Below are 15,916 nucleotides of genomic sequence, written 5' to 3' on the forward strand. Positions count from 1 at the left end.
CTTCTGCACAGCAAAGGAAACAACAGAGTGAAATGACAACCTACAGAGTGGGAGAACATTTTTGCTAACTATGCATCTGGTAACGGATTAATATCCATAATATAGAAGGAACTCAAGCAATTATACAGTAAAAAAACAAATGGCCCAATTAAAAAATGGACAAAGGAGCTGAGTAGACATTTTTCAAAGGAAGACAAACAAATGGACAAGAGGTACATGAAAAAATGATCAACACCACCAGTCATCAGGGAAATGCAAATTAAAACTACATTGAGATACCACCTCACCCCAGTTAGACTGTCTATAATCAAAAAGATGGTGAATAACAAATGTTGGCGAGGGTGTGGAGAGAAGGGAATGCTCCTCCACTGTTGGTGGGACTGTAAATTAGTACAACCACTGTGGAAAATAGTATGGAGGTTTCTCTATGGATAGATCTTCCATACAATCCAGCAATCCCACTTCTGGGTATATACCCTGAGGAATGGAAATCATCATGTCAAAGTGATACCTGCACTCCCATGTTCATTGCAGCTCTTTTTACAATAGCCAAGACATGGCACAAACCTAAATGTCCATTGATGGATGATTGGATAATGAAACTGGTATATATACACCATGGAATATTGCTCTGCCATAAAAAGGAATGAAATATTCCCATTTGCAACAACATGGATGAACCTGGAGAAACTTATGTTGAGTGAAATAAGCAAAGCACAGAGGGATAAAAACTGTATGTACTCACTCATACGTGGGAGCTAAGAGTGAAAGAAGGAAGGAAAGAAAGACCACAGTAGTGTGTTGGACTTGCAGAGGGTGAGAACATTCTTTGGGTTACAAACTGGACTGGTGGGGGAAGGCAGATAGGGAGGGAGGTTGGGGATAATTGGGTGGGAAACAGGGATACAAATGCAATTTGTGGTAATGTGTATGCTGCCAGTATGAATCTGGCCCTCACATCATGGGCACAAGGGGTGACAACCAGCTTTGTATCTCATGAATATTCATAACCAATTTTAAAAAAAGAACTCACTGCAGTAACCTGAGCCAGTTGATGCCTCTGTACATGTTGAACTCCTCATCCCAATTATTCACAAGTTTCCCAGCTCAGTGTCCCTACAACCCCAAGAGGGCCTGGAGTGAGGGGGCCATGGTGATGGGTTGGGGGCATGGGTGGCTTTGGATGGCTCCACCCTCCCCTTTGTCCCCAGGGAGCCCAGGCCCCTCTGACCTCAGGCACAGCAGAAGAGGCCAGGACTTGCCTGCCTCAAGGGAGCAGCCAACCCTGTACCTGCTGGTACTTCTCCATAATGTCCATCTGCTCCTGGGCCTGGAAGGTCTTGATACCCTTGTTCATGTTTAGTTTGCAAGACAAAAGTAATCCAAGGCTAGCACTGATCCTGATAGCTTCAGACAATACATCTAACTGCTACGGTCAGGGATCCCATTTTCCACCATCACCACCCCCACTCTCCAACCCACACCCCTGTCTGGAGATGGACCAGACTCTGTCTCCACCTCCCAGTGGTTTCTGGGGTCTCTTCCCCTGGCCAAGGATAAATTGGTGCCTGAGGACTTGAGAAACACAGGACCTGGAAGGTGAAGCCTGTTGTCCCCAAGGGCCCCGCAGAGATACACACCTGCCTCAGCAGGTCCAAAGGTGTCAGTTGTCAGCGTGAAGTGCCCGATGGGCTGTTCTGGGCACCAGGAAGCAGAGCGTTATTTAGAGACCACAGGTCTCTGTACAATTAGCCTCCCAGAAGCTCTCAGGAAACACACGGTCATCCAATTCTTCATAGGCAAAAAGAAATCTCATGACTGCTGAATTCTACTTAAATCTTAGCACCAGCCAACAGAAAGGTTCTGGGTTTGGGCAAAAGGTTGACCTATGTGACTTTGAAGCAGCCTCTGTGCTCGTTGTGCTATGCCTTAGGCAAGAGGGACACTAGAGTTTATAGTTCTGAGCATGGCAGTATCAGAAGGGGATCTGTCCTTTTCCTAGGAACAGATCAGAAACTAGCGAGCTATGGGGATGTGTCCTGGAGCACAGTCAGAGGAATGGTCCTACCTTGGAGATGGTCCCAAGAGAACACCCATGAGGGAAGGGGTGGTGAGACCTTTAGAAGATGAGACAGAGGACAGGACACACAGGGTGAGTTCCTTTCCTCACACCCTGGCCCATGGGACAGACACTTGTCACCTGCCTGGCCTCCCTCAATGGCTCCTTCACTGTCCACAACTGCCTCAAGACAGAGGGCTCCCCACCCTACTCCCAGCCTGGGGACCTCACATCTGTGGTGGGCTCCATAGCATAAGTGATGCTCTGTGAAGTCAGAGGTGACCAGATGCCTGCCTGAGGGGACCTGTTACCCATCACAAACTGGTGGGGAGGTGATCTTTCTACCCCCACTTTCCATGTTCTTGTTGGTAAGAACAATGGAAGCCTGTGGTAATTTCATCTGCATCCTGCTCCCTTATTTCTTCACCCAATTTCTCTGTTATAGAGAAATTTACACTGGGCTCTCTATTTTGGGCAGGCCAGGCCCTCAAAACAGTAGCTCCTGCTCCCTTCAGATTATAGCCTGCAAATGTGTACTCACCCAGAATGGACTGCAAGCATTTCCCATCTCTTTCAAACCCATGTTACAGAAGCCCTGTTCAAGGGCAATCATGTCTGAGAGGACACTACCTCCTTCTCCCCCAGGCTCAACTGTTAGAGGTGAAGCTCTGCTCCATAAATTGGAGGCTGAGAAACCTGAGGTCCCAATTGCTTCCACTCTAGCTTACTTGTAGGATGGGAACCCCATGCCAGTAAAAGAAAGATGAAAAAAACTGGGGCTGCTACTCATCCGCAGTGCCCACTCAAAAACAGGAGATTTTACTCCAGGAAATGCAGTTCCTGTCTCACACCTCCAGTGCAGAAGGGGTTTTGCATATGAATGAAAGACAGCCCATAAGAATTAAGAGCCCATCAGCTCTGTCTGAGGAGACAGAGTTCATTTGGAAAAGAGTATGGAGGACTCCATACTTAAGTGCGTTGTATAAAAAAGTGGAAATCTTGATAGAGAGCAATTAAGAGGAGTCTGGCAGCCCCATGATACAACCAAAACAGCCAAGAAGCCATAAGTTTAGTAATAACATCCAGGATGATCCCTCCTGAAATCACAGTCAACATTAGGGTCAACAAGGCTGAGTGCCTGCTTTAGGCTGCATCTACAGGGGAATTATCAGAGCAGAGCACATTTGACAGCATTTCCCAGGCCTCACACAGACTCATCAACACAAGGCAGAAGCCTCACTAGCACATGGATCTTAAAGACAACCTCTAAGCAAACAGAGAGAAAGCCAAGCTTAAAAATAAAATCACATTCATCCCTGGAGATCCATAAGACTGTATGCATGCTTAATTCTGTGTCTCTTAGAAACAATCTGAGAGAAATCCTCCAAGCCACTAGACCTTCTAAAAACGTGGGGCAAAAAAAATGTAAACTCTTATGAACTGTGATAGCCTTGAAGCCACACATACATCCAATACTAAAGGATAAAATCTTACTGGCTAAAAAGACTTAAGCAAAATTGTTGACATATAAGTGGCTTATGCCATCCCAGGGCCACCTCTAGGTAAAAAGATAACACTCAATATAAAAGATAAAGAAAAAAAAGTTGAGTAAGGACATCAGAGGCTGCACACTGTGGGGAAATAGACTGTAAAATTAGTTCAGTCAAGTCACTAAACAATAAACAAATTACCAAGCAAATTACAACAAAACAACACCCCCTCCTGTAGGACAGGGGAAATCAGTATGCAGTGTTACTAAAAAACATTATCTAAAATTGCCAGTTTTCAACAAAAAATTACAATACATGTAAAGAATGAGAAAAAAAAACAGATAATAAAACATGCCTTAGAAGTGGTCGAGAGGATGCACTTAGCTGGCAAAGCATCTACTACAGATATGTTCAAAGAACTAAAGAGAACCATGATTTAAAAAGTAAAAGTATGATAACAGTGTTTCATAAAACAGATGGTATCAATAAAGACAAAAATTATTCTCAAAAAATGAAAATTTTGACATTGAAAAAAGTATAATAATCAAAACAAAAAATTTACTGGAGAGGCTCATAGTAGATTTGAGCTGGCAGAAGAAAGAATCAGAATAGTTTAAGACAGATTGATTAGATATTACACAATCTGATGAATGGCAAAAAAATACATAAAGATAAGTAAACAAACTCATGGAAAATATCTGAAGAAGTAATGGCTGGATTCATCCTGTTTGATTTAAAATATTTATTTACACATTCCAGAAGTTCTACAAAGTCCAAGTAGAATATATGGAAAGAGATCCATACATAACATGTCACAGTAAAAACACTGAAAGAAAAAAACAAAGAGAAAATATTGAAAGCAACAAGGATAAAGAACTCCTCATGTACAGGAAACTCCCAATAAGTTTAACAGCTGACTTTCCATCAAAAACAATTAAAGTCAGTGAGCAATGGGAACATATTCAAAGTGCTGGAATAAGAAAGAAGAAAGAAATAGAAAAGAGAGAAAGAGAGAACAGAAAGGAAAGGAAATAAGGAAGAAAGAAAGGAAGAACTGTCAATCAAAAATCTTAAATACAGCAAAGCCACCTTTCAAAATGAAGATAAAATAAAAAGCATTCTCGAATTTTAAAAAAGTGACAGAATTCACTAGTAGCTGAAAGAAATGTGAAAAGATGTTCTTCAGGCTAAAATCAAGTAAACCAAACAGTAATTCAAATTCACATTTAAACAAAACAAAAAAGACTCTAGTAATGGTAATTATGTAGGCAATTACAAAAGACAGTACAATTGATTTCACATTTATTCTCATTTTCTTCTCTTTTTTAATGGGGGTAAAATATATATAACACAAAATTTATCATTTTAATATTTTTAAGTACACAGTTCAGGGTAATTAAGTATATTCCCATTGTTGTACAATTATCACTATCCATTTCCAGATCTTTTTAATAATTCCAAACTGAAACTCTGTATTCCTTAAACATTAACTCCACATGTCTTACCCCCCCCAGCCTCCAATAACCACTATTCTACTTTATTTCCCTGTGAATTTGATTATATTCTATTATTCCCTTGTATGTCTGTACCACAATTTGTTCTTTATTTATCCATGGATAGACATTCAGGTTGCTTCCACATTTGGCTACTGTGAATAATACTACTATGAACATTTATGAACAAATAATTGTTGGAGTCCCTGCTTTTAATTATTTTGGGTGGATACCTAGAAGTAAAATTGTTGTGTTATATGGCAATTATATGTTTAATTTTTTGAGGAACTGCTATACTGTCTTCTGCAGTGGATGCACCATTTACATTTCCACCAGTAATGCACTGCTCCACATCCTCACTAACACTTTGTTATTTTCTGTTTTGTTTTTATGCAGCCATCTTAACGAGTGTGAAGTGGTACCTCATTGTGCTTTTGATTTGCATTTCCTTAATGTTGAGTGATGTTAATTAAGCATCTTTCCATGTGCTTTTGGCCCCTTGTATATCTTGTTTGCAGAAACGTCTATTCAAGGCCTTTGCCCACTTTTTAATTGGGTTGTTTGTTTTTTGTTGTTGAGTTGAGGAAGTTTTTTTAAATATATTCTACATACTGACCCCTTATTAAATATATGACTTCAAAATATCTTCTCTCATTTAGTGAGTTGCCTGTTAACAATCCTTTGATGCACAAAAGCTTTTAAAATTTGATAAAGTCTAATTTATCTATTTTTGAGGTTATTTTCTGTGCTTTGGTGTCATTGTCAAAAAATCCTTGTCAAATTCAATGTCATTAAGCTTTGCCTTATGTTTGGATAGTATATTTGGGTAGTATTGACAGCTTAACAATTTTAAGTGCTCCAATCTTTTGGATGTCTTTCCCCTTATTTATGTCCCCTTTAATTTCTTTCAGCAGTGTTTTGTTCTTTTCAGTATATAAGTATTTTGCCTCAGTTACATTTATTTCTAAGTATTTTATTCTTTTTGATGCTATTGTAAATGAAATTGTTTTCTTAATTTTCTTTTCAGATTGTTCTCCTCTTGACTCATTTTAAAACCAACTACATAAAGCAATATGTATGTAATTATATTGTTGGGCTATCACATAGAAATGTAAGATTCAATACTCCACTTTCAGTAATGGATAGAACATGTAGTTTGGGAATAAGCAAGGAACTAGAAGCCTGAACAACACTATAACATTATAAACCAAATAATCCAAACAAGCATCTATAAAACACTCCGGCCAGCAACAACAGTATGCACATTCTTCTCAAACTCACATCAAACATTGTCCAGCACAGACTATGCTAGGCCATAAAACAAGCCTCTAGAAATTCGAAAATATTGAAAGTATATTCTCTGACCAAAATGTACTTAAATTAAAGATCAGTAACAGAATGAAATTTGGCATATTTACAAATATATTGAAATTAAACAACACACTTCTCAATAATCAATGGATTAAAAAAGAAATCATAAAGAAAATTATAAAATAACTTTTAGATGAATGAAGTGAAAGTACAATATACCAAAGCTTACAGGATGTAGCTAATGCACACCTCAGAGGAAAATTTATAGCTAAAAATGCCTATATCAAAACCACAAAATATCTCAAATTAATAATCCAACCTTCACCTCATGAAACTAGAAAAAGTAGAGTTAATGAAACCCAAAGGAAACAGAAGGAAGAAAATAATAAAGACTAGAGTGTTAATGAGTGAAAGACAAATAGAAATACATCAGAGGAAAATCAACAAAACCAAAAGTTAGTTCTTTGTAAAGATCAGGAAAATATATAGACCTCTAGGTAGACTAACCAAGATTAAAGAGAGAGAATGCAACTTATTAAAATCAAGAATGAAAGAGGGGCCATTACTACTGATTCCACAAAATTAAAGGGACTAGGACAGACACTTGTATGTGAACAGTTTAGAAAACTTAAAACATTATTAACAAATTCCTAGAGAGACACAAATAACAAAAACTGACTCAAGAATAAACAGGAAATCCCGCTTTTCCTTCATCACCAAGATAGAGGGAAAGGCAGTTAGAGCTGCAAGGGAAGAGGGACACCCAAGTGACCGAGAGGCCAGCCTGGGTGGGCACCAGGTGTGGAGGGGCACAGCGAGCTCAGTGGGCTCAGAGGCCATGACATTCAGCCCCTCCTCTTCCACCGCCCTGGTGAGGGGATCCAGTGCCTCTTTCCAAGCCTGACTCACTGCTCATGCAGGAGCCAGCTGGGGGTATTTCTCAAACTCTGAGGCCTGCAGAACTCACAAATTTAAATCCGGTATCATTTTCAGAGAGAGACTTTCATTAATGTGGCCCTGATCGTGGTGGTTATTGGGTACTAGACTGAAATCATCTAGTTTATCCATGTCAACAACTATGGTATTTAAGTGTCAGCCTAGGTAGCAAATGCTTAATTACTCTGACCTAATGGAGTGAGAGAAGAAATAAAAAAATCCAAATTGATCGAGCAGAGATTGAAAGGGAGAAAAACAAATCAGTCTCCATTACTTGCAAATGGGCAACACTAGCCTGGAACACGTTTATTATTAATTTCTCAGTTTGGATATTCCTGGGACTATGCAAATGGCTTAAGTTTAATCCCCAAATTTAAGAACATAACCTTCTGTAATGGAAGATGGTTGAAGATGAGGGGCCTTTGTTATTGCTGGCTTAACACTGAAATTCACTTCAGTCATGGCTGTCATCAAATAGCTAAACCAAAATAACCTATCACAGATGTTTCAATTATTATTAAATTTCTTGGGGGAGGATGTGGCACAGGATTATATGTGTGTTGATGTTACCCCAATGGGATTGTCAGCCGATCTCAATACTGGGAGTCTTGTGGGGCCAGAGATTTACATTTGCTATAGATGAGGAACAGATACAGCTCCACTTACAGATCTGGGTTTTTTTTAATGATTGGAAAGAAAGACTGAAACACGGTTGTGACATTATTCAGAGTACTCCCTATGGGCGCCTTACAAATATTAGCGGCAGTACCTCATCACAAAGAATTTCTATCACTTACTGAAGAGACTCTGAAAACACGACTCACAATTCCTTGGCTGTCACAGACATGTGTATTTTTATACCCAGTAAAGGAGAAAGTCCACCACACACGTTCTCCAAAGTCAACAGGAATTTCAGTAACAGTATGTGGGAATAATCCCTGTAATTATGTTATAAAAATCAGTGCCAAAGACTAACACTGTATCATAAAGCAGGTCTAATTTGTAAATATCCTTGAGAAGATTATGAGTTATTCTTACTACTACCAGAATCTGTTCCCCTATTTTGTTTACCAGTGGGTGCAACTATTGAATGCTGGCCACCAAAGAGCAAACACCCTCTCCTTGTATTTTCTACATTTGTGTTAACTGGAACCTCAGGTGAAAAGATCTGTGGTTCTGCTACTCAGTTTTAAGAACCATACTCTGAGGAGAATCTCACAGAAAAACAGAGATATCTTTTGGGTTTAGCATCATCAGAAGATGGGAAATCTGATAGTTCTGAAACAATTCACACCAGCAAATGCATCTGTCTTCTTTCTCGCAGGCCCTTTTTTTTTTTTTTTTTAATGCATTCAGGAAGTTTCTGACTTTTCTGTATCATTCCATCTCTGGACTTCATGTCCTTCCAATTGAGAAGCATATTTCTCATTTTATACCCAAGGTTCCTTTTCTATCTCCTCAGAGACCACAGATTTGAGCTCAGTTATCACCACATAATCTTGTTCTCAGTCAGCCTATTTCTTCACCTTCCACTAAGTGGTGGCAACTTTTCAAATCTACTTCAGAATTTAGGCCCTGAAAATACTGCAACACTACTAGTGTTTGCAGTAACAGAACATAAAATTCTCATTCATTCCTTATGACCTTCTGTGCTTACTAGTGAGAAAGAAGCATTAGTGTCTATGATTTTCCCTGTCCATTGGCCACGCCCATATGTTCCTCTCTGCCCACTGGCTTTAGTAGATGTCTTGAGTGCACGATGTCCATCCATAGTAGGGACTGATTCAAGATACTTTGATCTCTGTGATCCTCCACCAGATGTCAGTTGTGTTGACTTGGATACCAACACCATTTTTCAAACGGGTGACAAGAAAAATATAGACTGAAATTAATTGTGTGTGTGTGTGTGTGTGTGTGTGTGTTTATGGCTGGCTGGTACAGGGAACTGAACCATTGACCTTGGTGTTAAAGACTGTTCTCTAATCAACTGAGCTAAGTGGTATGTATACACTATGGAATACTACCCAGCCATAAAAAAGAATGAAATTCTGCCATTGGCAACAATATGGATGAGGTTGGAGAAAATTATGTTAATTGAAATAAGCCAGACACAGAGGAGGGAAAAATACTGCATGTCTTCACTCATAAGTAGGACCTAAGAGAAAGAAGGAAGGAAGGAAAGACCACAGAGGTATGTTGTACTTGCAGAGGGAGAGAACAGACCTTGGGTTGCTGGGTGGGGAGGGAGGTTGGGGAATGGTTAGGTGGGGAACGTGGGAAATAATTTCAATTTGTGGCAATGCACATGCTGAAAGTATTAATCTGATCATCACATCTTGGACACAGGTGGTGACGGTTAGCTTTATACCCCATGAATATGCATAATCAATAAAAATAAAATAAAATAAATTTAGCCTGGAAGATACTTCCAAAGAAGCCATGTAAAAACCTAATGAAAATGTGGAGTAATTTACACCAGCAATTGGCAAAATTGTAGCAGAGAGTGACAGATGATGAACTAATGGACTTAGCAATGAATGACTATGATTTTAATTCTGGAAAGAGATTGCGCACGATAAATTTGGAAATCTAAGAGGCATTTTTTCTGGCCTCTATTTTGAAAGGTTTTAGAGTGTACTTAAGACCAAGAACACAAGCCCCACCTGACACAGCCACAGATGCAGACTCTTGTTGCCCTACAAGCTTTCTTAAGAAGCTGGGACCAGTCACATCAAAAATTCTATAACATGACGACTAAAACACAAATCTTTATTTGCTTCATTGAGGAATGTTCTTTTGTCAGTGATACGGATGCAATCCTGGCATTTTTTGATGATTGTGTAGATAAAGTGGATATGGACGAGAGTGGTGAAGTATAACTTACAGAACTGGGTCAATCTTTCAAAAGCGAACATAATGTTTTTGTAACACCTCCTGAGATCCCCCACCTATCCAATGGTGAAGAACTCCCTTTATAGCACAACTATAGCGGATTTTCAGTTGTTAAGAACAACTTATTTGAGAGACCTGAAGGATTTCTACAAACATGAAAGAGCAAATTGCCTTCAAAATCAAATAATCCTAATAGCTCTTCTCCCATGTTCAGAAGAACAAAACAGGAAATTAAATCAGCCCATAAAATTGCAAAGAGATATTCTTCCATCCCTCAGATGTGGTCTAGGTGTCTATTCCATCGCTGTTATGGACTGTGGTTTATCTCCCTCCCAGCTTATGTGAAAGTACGTCACTCAAAAGTCAGGGCTCTGAAAACAACATAAGATGTGGTAAAAAAAAAAAAAAAATGCAATCAAAGAAGATGGATCCACCTGATGAAGTGTTCAACTGCAGCTCTGTGGACAGTATGACCAGCCAGTGCTTGCAGGTCAATTGTTTTTTGAAATGCAGAAAGCTGGTATTGACCCCAGTGCTATTACTTATGGTTATTATAATAAGGCTCTTTTGGGAAGTACTCAGCCTTCAAGAAATCATAGTGGCTATTTTCTTTGGACAAAAGTAAGAAATGTTTTAGCAGTAGCACAGTTCAAAAGAGCTTTAAAGAAACATGCACACTTATCATAAATAGCTCTCTCGGATGGAAGTGACCTGGATGCTGTTAGTCGTGGCAGCATGAATACTGGTCCTGGGACACGCACTGTGGAGCAGGCACCCTCTAATACAGGTTTAATCAAAGTACATGCTCCTGGTGTTAGATCTAGTCCTAGTGACCAGTGTGAGTTTGGATATAATTCATTATCTAAGGAGTTAGAAGAGGGGATACATCTACGGAGGACATTCAGGAAGACAGAGATTTTTTTTTAAAAGGGACTGATTCTAGTTCCTTGTCAGAGTTAGAGTGCAGAAAGAAGTGCTGACTGCCTTCCTACACTCAATTATCGAGGTTCTTCTGGTACAGTTCACCTCAGTGGCACAAGAAGCAACGGTGCTAATAAAATATCAGGAGAAAGCACAGAAAGCACACCTGAGCTACTCTTAATAGCGTCTCTTGAGGATATAAATAAAACAGGAAACATTGAATGTAGGTGCTTCACGAAAAGATATAAAAGTGACAATGAGTCTAATTTGTAGCAGTAAGTGGTCTGTGGAAATAGAAACCATAATCTTAGTGAAGAGGTATACTGGTGGGATTTAAGTTCATTAGAATTAACCAGGAAGCAAGCAGGAGATACAGTTGAAAAATTAGGAGTCAATGCAAAAATCTTTCAAATGTTGTCTCAAAAAGCACAAGATCAAATAGTCTTTTTTTTTTTTTAAGAAAGCGTTAGGATTTATTAAACTTTAAAAAAGATCATTTTGTAGCAACATAAATATTGCTACAGCCTTAATCATTGAAAAGAACTGTGAATTCTGAATGCAGGTATATTTCTATGCATAAAGATAAATCCCCATTTAATGAACAGATTGCTTACAGTCTAAAACTGGTGGAGTGGGGACCTAATTTTTGCATAGTCGTTTTGTTTGGGCATAATGTTTTTATTTTTTTATTTTTTTATTTTATTTTATTTTATTTTTTTAAGTTTTATTTTGTCGATATACTTTGTGGCTGATTATTGCTCCCCATCACCAAAACCTCCCTCCCTCCTCCCTCCCCCCCTCCCCCCCAACAATGTCCTTTCTGTTTGCTTGTTGTATCAACTTCAAGTAGTTGTGGTTGTTATATCTTCTTCCCCCCCCCCCCGGTTTGTGTGTGTGTGTGTGTGTGTGTGTGTGTGTGTGTGTGTGTGTGTGTGTGTGTGTGTGTGAATTTATATATTAATTTTTAGCTCCCACCAATAAGTGAGAACATGTGGTATTTCTCTTTCTGTGCCTGACTTGTTTCACTTAATATAATTCTCTCGAGGTCCATCCATGTTGTTGCAAATGGCAGTATTTCATTCGTTTTTATAGCTGAGTAGTATTCCATTATGTAGATGTACCACATTTTCCGTATCCACTCATCTGATGATGGACATTTCGGCTGGTTCCAACTCTTGGCTATTGTAAAGAGTGCTGCGATGAACACTGGGGAACAGGTATACCTTCGACTTGATGATTTCCATTCCTCTGGGTATATTCCCAACAGTGGGATAACTGGGTCGTATGGTAGATCTATCTGCAATTGTTTGAGGAACCTCCATACCATTTTCCATAGAGGCTGCACCATTTTGCAGTCCCACCAACAATGTATGAGAGTTCCTTTTTCTCCACAGCCTCGCCAGCATTTATCGTTCATAGTCTTTTGGATTTTAGCCATCCTAACTGGGGTTAGATGGTATCTCAGTGTGGTTTTGATTTGCATTTCCCAGATGCTGAGTGATGTTGAGCATTTTTTCATATGTTTGTTGGCCATTTGTATATCTTCCTTAGAGAAATGCCTACTTAGCTCTTTTGCCCATTTTTTAATTGGGTTGCTTGTTTTCTTCTTGTAAAGTTGTTTGAGTTCCTTATATATTCTGGATATTAATCCTTTGTCAGATGTATATTTTGCAAATATTTTCTCCCACTCTGTTGGTTGTCTTTTGTTGGAAAGCCACCTTTAAGATAAAAAAGAGAAAGTCTAGAAAAGAATCTAGTGAGGATAATACGCCTTTTGGTGGTTCTGTTTGACAGATAAAGTGGATTCTCCTGTTATTTTGGAGTTAGAAGACTCAGACAATGACACAGATGGATCAAAAGCAGGATATGTTGCTACACAAAATCCCAAGAGGATTCGATGTATGAACCGCAGCTTTTCAGTAAAACCTTTTGAAAAAACTGATGTTGCAACAGGATTTGATCCCCTCTCTCTTTGGGTTGCTGAGACTGAACAACAGCAAAAAGAGTGTGAAGATGATAGCAAAAGCATCTCAACTCCATCTATTAGGCATGATTTAGCTGAAGAAATTGTGATGTATATGAATGACACGAGCAGTCCTTTCACAGGTCGTACACCTGGTATTGATTTATAATGGGCGTGGGATAATAAGTTAACCAATAAGAAAAGTCCAACATTCGTCAAGGCATGCAGAAAATCTAGCCTGCCTCCTAATTCTATTAAGCCAGTGAGACTGACCAAACCTAAAAGTTACATAAAAAGTGAGAACAGACCAAAGGATAGACTCTGGTCTTCTCCAGCCTTCTCACCTGCTTGCCCATTTAGGGAAGACTCTCAAGTTACATTAACCCATTCATCATCTTCATTTAACTTAAATACACTATTAGTGCCTAAATTAGATGCCTTAAGGAACAGTGTGTTCACTGCTGGAAAAGGAGAAGCAGAGAAACAAGCCAATGACATTCAAGATTCCTCATGTATACCACATCACCCGAGGAGCAAAGTTCTGATCATACCCGTCTCTCTTCAGTGGGAGCCCAGGATTCTGAACCTACCTATTTAACAAATGAAGATATCTGTCATGAGTTGGAAGGAGCCACTTCCTCACAAGAGAGCTATGCCACTTCGGGGACTAGGGGAATTGCTCTTAGCCAAACAAGCCTGGAAAGCCCTGCCTCATTAGAAGGATCCCTGCCAAAGTTTGCCTTATCTGGAAAATCAGAAGTGACATCTTCCTTCAACACAAGTAATAAAAATACCTTCCAGAACTATGCAATGGAGGTTCTCATCTCAAACTGCTCTTGGTGTAGAACTTGTGACTGTTCTGTCCATGATGAGAAAATCATGGCTGGATGGATGGAAGATGATTCAGATCTCATACTACCTGCCCATTCTGTGGCAATCTTTTCTTACCATTTCTGAATATCAAAGTAGGAGATATAAAATGACCTGGAAGATACGTTTTGAAGTCAAGCTCTTCTATGGAAAATATCTACTTCCCATCCTCCTTTTCAAGCCAGACCATGCAATCTTGCATTTCAACATCAGCCTCTGGTCTTGACACATCTGCTATCTTCATTCAAGGGAATTTTGATCTAAACAGCAAATCTAAACTTCGGGAAAATTCCTGTGCCCGAAGTATTCAGATCCCTGCTAGTAGATCAAAAACAGCTATGTCAGAATGTCCAATATTTCCAATGGCCAGTAGTATTAGGACTTACGGCCCCTTGGATAAGGAAGATACTGGGGAACAGAAGCTCATTCCTACAGGCAGCCTGTCAGCCACTTTACAAGGACCTACAGATTCTTTAGGACTAGAATGGCACCTTCCAAGTCCAGATCTTGTCACTGTTCCATATCTTAGTCCTTCTTTAGTGGTATGGAAGGAACTTGAAAGCTTATGGAAAATGAAGGTGATCATGCTGTAACAGTGGCAGACTTTGTGGACTATCATGCAGTTGTTCTTTGCAAACTGGTGTATTTTAGATTTCTTGACTTGCCCAGTAACTTGCCTGGATCGATTCTCTCTTCTGAACATTGTAATAGTGTTTGAAGACTCCCCACCACTGTTATGTCTGAAGATAGTAAATATGTTTTATTACAAGTGTTATGGGACAATATGAAATTACATGAGGATCCAGGACTGCCCTTGTACATCCTCTGGAATGCCCACACCAAAAAAATCCAGTGGTCCATTTATTGCAAAAAAATGTATGGTAAAAAGCATTAAAATGAATGACGTCTGTGGACCAATGAGTCAGATTTTAGAGACGTGAAATAAGAGTCCACATTTTAAAAGACAGTGGAGTTTATACAGCGAAATACTACTTCTTTCACTTGTGGCACTGGGGAGAGAAAACATTGATAAAGATGTATTTGACACAGAGTACGAGATGGCGTATGATCGTCTCACACCTAGTCAACTCAAGAGTACACACAACAGTGACAGACTACCAAGTACAGGGGTGACAGGATGACAAAAAAACTTTAGAGAACCTTATCTTTAGGATGTATGCATACATTCAATATATGTTGTATAGTCCATGTATAAAATAATACTTATGGACTTAACCATTTTTTCTTCAGTATTTGAAAATGCATTTGTAAATGGTTTAGAAAGCTTATGTACAGAATGTTTTAAACTAATGACAAGTGGGGAGAGAGACAATGACAAGTGGGGAGAGAGACACTTAAGTAATTAAATATTTGGGGGATGAGGAAATCCCTAAATATTATTAGTTGCCATAAAAATAAGACAACTGTTTTATGGTTTCTCTTGGAAGAGACAGATTGAAAAATCATATATGGAACCTAACAGAAATGAAAGATCAAAGTACCTCTTGTTTTCATAGACTACTCAAATGTTTTGACCATGCAGTTGCATATATATATTTTAAATTGCAGTAAGTTGATTGTTTAATTTTTAAATTTAAAATAGCAAACTTAAAATGAATTTAAACTTATTTAAATGCGAGTGCTTATTTTCCTTGTCAGCTGCAGATTTCTCTATCTATTTATCTATATCTGTATATATATTTTATTGCTTGGGGAAATTAATTAAAACGTCAGTGTTGTCCTAGGATTGCATGTTAGTACCACAACACTGACTGAAGTGGGTGAGTCATGACAAGCCTAGCCGGTACTGTCCAGACTGACTCATTGAGCCTTGTGAAGGGAGAGCCAGAGCGATTCACTATACCATGATTCCAGAATTTTCTCTACTGCACACAGGAAAAACAGCTTATGAATCCAAATATAAATTTAAAGTTTAGTATTCGACATGAAAACTTACATTGGGAAATATGTCAGACAGCTG

The 15,916-nt window shown here is 39.0% G+C and overlaps 1 pseudogene; it reads left to right on the top strand.

Annotated features, from left to right (window-relative positions):
- Positions 1-2,026: 2,026 nt before the first annotated feature.
- On the top strand, positions 2,027-15,107 carry LOC134375902 (C-myc promoter-binding protein-like; annotated as a pseudogene).
- Positions 15,108-15,916: the final 809 nt, after the last annotated feature.

Source organism: Cynocephalus volans, chromosome 4 (genome assembly GCF_027409185.1).
Source record: "Cynocephalus volans isolate mCynVol1 chromosome 4, mCynVol1.pri, whole genome shotgun sequence".
NCBI classification, from domain to species: Eukaryota; Metazoa; Chordata; class Mammalia; order Dermoptera; family Cynocephalidae; genus Cynocephalus; species Cynocephalus volans.